A 6,092-nucleotide genomic window follows, 5' to 3' on the forward strand; every position below is an offset into this window, starting at 1 on the left:
CATACCAAGCAAAAAGGCCAATTGGAGGACCACAAAGCAAACCAAAGTGTTCAAAAAAATACAAGAATCACAAAAGCCCAAAACAGGGGCCCAACAATCATTACAAATAAAAAAAAAATCATTCTTAAGGCCAGGGACGAGGAAAGGCGTCAGGCTTCACATCCCAACCCATAGAATCCGCATATTGACAGACAGCGACATCAGGCTTGAAGTTTTCCAAGTTTAGTCTCCTCAAGACAGTCTGAGGGTTGGCCAGCAAGTGATTCTTCAGGTGTGCCAACCCCGCACCATACCCGTATTAGAAAGCCCTATCCCGGACATCTCTAGTGGCAGATAGCTGCGGATGCAGTCAAACAATCTCGTTGTTCACGGCGATTAGCTAAGACTCTGACCTTCCCCACGCCTCCCGCAACTTGTTCACCTCTCGAGCTAATCTGGCCAAGCTCTCTAGTGCCCGATCTTGGCAAGCATCTATTCCCACGCCCTCTTTTTTATACTTGTCATATTTGGCCTCCACCTGAGCCAAATCACCTTACAGTTCAATGATCCTGGTGTCCTTCTCATGACGCTTCTTCCAAAACGACTCTTTCCTTTGAACCAGCTCCTTGGCCACCTTTTCACACCTCTCCTCAGAGGAAGCCAAAGCAGCAGCCGCCTCTTTGTACTTCCTTTCTCAGCATCTAACCGAGATAGCTCAGAGGAGTCCAACACCCCCTTAAGGTGTAGTACCTCCGCCCTGATGGCGGCTCTCTCCATCTCTGCCATAAGTAAGGCAAAGCTATCTCGGGCGTGGAGACTCTTAACATGAAGGAGCTCGGAACGAAGGTTGGATGACTCCTCTTGAAGAGAGTCAAGGTCAGCCTCTAAGGTCTGAACATAACCATCAGATTTCTCCAAACAACCTCGCAAGTAGTCCCTTTCAGCCTTAAGACGGTCATTCTCTTGCTTGGTAAAGTAAGAGAAATTCCGCCTCTCACGAACCTCCTCCTCCAAACAAGCCCTTTCCTCCACAATCCAAGACGCCAAAGCCTTTACATTTTGCACAAGCACAAAAAGTCAGATAAATTTCATACAAGCACCAAAGAAACAAGCGCCCACATACAAAGAAAATAATAAAATAAATAGGCCTTACTGGTGCCAACATTCTCTTCAGGCGCCTAGTCATCTCCATGACTGCCTCCGATGGAGGCACAGAAACACGGGGACCAGCATCCTCCACCTAGCTGGCATCACCCATCACATTAGCCTCAGCCCATGCTGGCTGCCCCAAACTTTAGTTTGGGGCCACGATAACATCAGGATTGGGCGCATATAGGCCACCTTCAACACGGGCGCCAACTTGCTCCCGCACTGGCTCATCTTGACGGGTGCCAACTCTCTCTCCCGCCTGGTCTTCACGCTGGGCGCCTACCTCCGCCCCTACTTGCTCTTCAAAGGCACTACCACCGAGAGCACCTCAATTGCCCAGTAAGATACCGCCCTTACGAGGGGTGGTATCCCCATCTCCACCAAATGATGACGGAGTTGGTGAAAGGATGGACTCCCTATCATGATCTGTAGGCGGAGTCTCACCGCTTAAGATAGTAGTAAGGAGGGAGTGCGGGGAAGAATCTTGCCCCCCTTGGGAGACAGTGCGGCCACCTTCAGCTTCAATCACGGGGCCACAAACTATAGGGGCGGGGACATCAAACACCCCTTCCCTAAATACGCACACGGCAAAAGCAGCATATATATCGTTTAAGTCACTCTCGCCACAAGATGAGGAATGAACAACAGGAATCAATGGAAATTCAAAAGAAGCATCCGTAGAATCACCTCTCGAAGGGAGTCCAAAATCATAGGCTAACAAGAGGACCTCGATAGCTTGCTTCATCTAGGCGCCCAGGTCGTCAAGACCTGGGCTCACAGATGGGGAGGCCTTAACAGGGGACATCGCCAGCTTAACCTCCCAGGAACAGCCACATTAGCATCCACCCCCTGCGCCAAATTCACAAGGGAACCAGAGACATCATCAGGCTTCACGCCCTCGCCATGAGGGCGCTTCATTTTAGGCCCCCCAGTTTAGGGATCACTTCTTTTCCCTGGAGGGGGAACCAATTTGAACTTTTTCCCCTGACATTGGCACAACTTGGCACCGTAAAAAACCTATCAATACTAGGAGTAGAAAGGAGGTCCTTTCACCACATACCATCGCGGTCGTGGTCCTTCGCCCATTCACGGACAAGGTCCACACGGTTACGTTGACTATCAGTCAACTCCAACAACAACTGTTTGTCATTAGGGACACACCCCCAATTGGCAAAAAGGGGGTAATCCCTTATATGCATTTCATCGGCGGGATATTCCCAGTCGCAACTAGAAATTAAGAAAAACTTACTAGTCTACTATTTTGTGTTGGAATAACGCCCTTCAAAGGCCGCCAGGCATTGTTCATGCATACGAAAGCTGCAAATGTTCCCCGACAGGGACACACTCTTTTATTTATGAAAAGTGTCATTTTTTTTTCAATACTATTGATTTTATTTTATTTCTATATATTTTTCTTTATTTTATTGGATTTGAAGAAAATAGAAAAAATTTAGTGCAAAAGGAGAGCATTTTAGTACAAAAGAAGAGACTACGGATCTAGAAGGAGTGACCAGAATTTGCGACCAGAATTTGCGAGAAGACTTGGCAACAAGGGTTTGAGCGGTTAGATTGGGTGACTAGTCTAACCAACCAATTTAAAAGACCAACATAAACAACATCGTGGGCAACAACTAGTAAAGGCGAGCAGTTTTACCGTTCGGTAGGTTGGCCAAGGGGTTTTATCATCCCAGTCGGGAGTCTTTCCACTAGGTAGGCGAGAAGACTAGTTATATTCAACATACACGGCATCTACCCGGTGGGACCCTTCTAAGTTTCGAAATCAATCTGTTGATCACCAAATCCTCTCGAACTCCGTAAATCAAGCCGCCTACCACTGAATCTTCCATTTTTTATAATTCTGATATTTTTGGGATAATTTCTTTTATGTTAACATTTATCTTTAGAAACTATTTTTCAGATCTTTAGGCTAGATTGTAGCCGTATTTATCATGTTTCTGCATTTGAAGTTTTGACATCTATTTAGTCCCGACTTGTGGGATGATCAAATGAGAGTCTGAGTTTTAGAGTCTGACAATAGTCTAGACTTTATTCTTTAAGTTTCTTTCAAGGAGGCGGATCTAGAGGGCAGAGGCGAGAGCCACATGCTTCATCTACCGACTCCAATGAAGAACATTAGTTTTATTATTTTTTTTCAGTTTCATTATGAACTAATTTTATTTTCTACAGTTTTGATATAGTCTATCATTGAACACACAATTTATATTCTAAGTTATCGTATTTTCAATATTTCCATGATTGAATGTTTATTCCTTATTCTTAATGCTTGCAATTTTCTAGCTAATTATTGTTCGATCTATTGAATCGCAATGAGACCGAGATGTGATTTGTTATTAGAGCTCTAGGATTAAGCACCATTAGTTGAGCAAAAGCATAGATACTTTACCGCGATTAATGTAATTTTCAAGAAAAATCTAAAGAACTTAATGAGTCTCCAATTAGTTAAATTCACATAAAAATATGAAGTAATTAGTTGGAGATATTGTTGGTATTGTTCGAGAAAAAATATTGAATAGTTAAGAGATTTTTATTATCAACTTAGGATAATTGGAATTCTATAAAAAGAAACAATAAATTGTGTGGGATTTGCTAGGTGAAATCAAACACTCTAGATCTATTCTTATTATCTTTAAAATCCTAATTTTAATGCTATTTTCTTCCCTTTAATTTATATAATCTATTTTTCAAATTTCAGTTTTCCAAATAATAATTAATTTAGTAAATTTCAGTACTCAATAGTATAATTAATCCCTGTGGGTTTGACATCTGTTTTCTTTAAAACACTTTACTACTTGTTACGAGTCTGTGCACTTGCAAATATTTTTAGCACAACAAATTTTTGGCGCCATTGCCTGGGATTAGTTATTTGTTATTGATATTAATACTAACTAGATTTTTACTACTTTAGATTTTATTTTATTGGTTTAAATTAGATCTCAGTTTGATTTTTCTTTTCAGGAATTAGAAGTGCATGCCCCGATCTAAATCATTAGAGCATACACTTTTCGATCCCGAAATTGAGAGAACCATACGTCAAATTAATAAAGAGAAAAAGAAAGAGGTCTCCGCATCTAAATTTAATGTGGTTGACCAGGAGCACAAGGCATTAAGAGACTATGCTATGCCCTTTGTCAATAGGGCAACATCTAGTATAAGACGGCCATCTATACAAGCCAATAATTTCGAGATCAAGCAGGTCATCATTCAAATGATTCAACAAACCGTCCAGTTTGGGGGGCTGTCACAAGAGGATCCTAATGTCCATATTGTAAATTTTCTAGAAATTTGTGATACTTTTAAACACAATAGAGCGACAGATGACTCGATTCGATTGAGACCTTTTCCTTTCTTACTTAGGAAAAAACCAAAAGCTTGGTTGAACTCTTTGCCGCCCGGCATCATCACCACCTTGGAGGAGTTGGTACAAAGATTTTTAGCAAAATATTTCCTTCCAGCCAAGACAGCGAAGTTAAGGAATGATATCACTACCTTCATCCAATTTGAGGGTGAATCATTATATGAGGCATGGGAGAGATACAAGGGTCCACATCACGACCTCCCAGCCTGGCTTCAAGTACAGACATTTTACAATGGTTTGGGACTCACAAATCGATCTATGGTTGATGCTACCGCACGAGGAGCATTAATGAGTAAGACCCATGAAGCCGCATATGAACTTCTGGAAGAATTGGCATCCAACAACTATCAACTGTCTGTGGAGAAAGCAATGCCAAGAAAGACGGCTGAAATTTTTGGACTTGATTCTATTACCACATTGGCGATGCAAATGGCAAATCTATCATAGCAACTAGGTAAGATGAACGTTAATGCTATTCAAACTAATGTTGTTTGTGAACATTGCGCAGGAAGTCATTCAAGTGTAGATTGCCAAGTGGGGAATCCTTTTGTCCAACCGAGTTATGAACAAGCCCATTACGTATCAAATTTCCAATGTCAAAACAATCCTTATTCAAACACGTTCAATTTCGGATGGAGAAATCACCCTAACTTTTCATGGAGCAATAACCAAGTGCCTGCTAAACCACCTCAATAGTTTCCACAGCAAGGGAAAAAGCTGACACTTGAAGATATGTTTATGCAGTACATGCAAAAGACTGATATGGTGATTCAAAACAACTCAGCTTCAATCCGCAATCTTGAGGCACAAATCGGTCAGCTCTCGAACATGCTTACAGAGAGGACAACAAGGACTTTACCGAGAAACACTGTGACCAATCCAAAGGACCATGTCAAAGCCATAACATTGAAAAGTGGGCAGACATATGACCAGCCACAGACAGTAAATACCGAGCAAGATGCAGAAGCTGTCGAAAATGTGGAGTCTGAGAAGAAGGAAACCAAGTACGAGGTAAAAGAAGCAGAGCGGGATGCAATCAACCAGTAAGCTGAGAAGACTAAAGATAATAAAGGGATTGCAAAACCCAAGAAATCCAGGAAGTTTATATATGAAACTTATTCTCCTTCAATTTATGATCTACTAATTCCTTTTCGCAAAGATTAAGAAAAAATAAGATTGATAATCAGTTTTCTAAATTTCTGAGTATATTTAAGCAACTGCATATTAATATTTCTCTCATTGAAGCTTTAAAATAAATGCCTAAACATGTAAAATTTTTTAAGGATATATTATCAAACAAGCGGAAGTTGGAGGAGCATAAGATTGTGATACTGACCGAGGAGAGTAGTGTAATTTTACAAAAAATATTGCCGCCTAAGTTGAAAGATCCAGGGAGTTTCACGATCCTTTGCACTATAGGAAATTCCTATTCTGATAAAATTTTATGCAACTTAGGGGTAAGTATTAATCTAATGATTCTCTCTATTTTCAGGAAACTAGGTCTTGGAGAAGCAAAGCCGGCCACCATCTCTCTACACTTGGCGAACAGATCTATTAAATACCCGACAGGACTCATTGAGAACGTACT

General features: G+C 41.3%; 1 pseudogene; it reads right to left on the minus strand.

Annotated features, from left to right (window-relative positions):
* Positions 1 to 4,612: 4,612 nt before the first annotated feature.
* Positions 4,613 to 4,704, minus strand: LOC121243323 (annotated as a pseudogene).
* Positions 4,705 to 6,092: the final 1,388 nt, after the last annotated feature.

This window comes from Juglans microcarpa x Juglans regia, chromosome 1D (assembly GCF_004785595.1).
Source record: "Juglans microcarpa x Juglans regia isolate MS1-56 chromosome 1D, Jm3101_v1.0, whole genome shotgun sequence".
Lineage (NCBI taxonomy): Eukaryota > Viridiplantae > Streptophyta > Magnoliopsida > Fagales > Juglandaceae > Juglans > Juglans microcarpa x Juglans regia.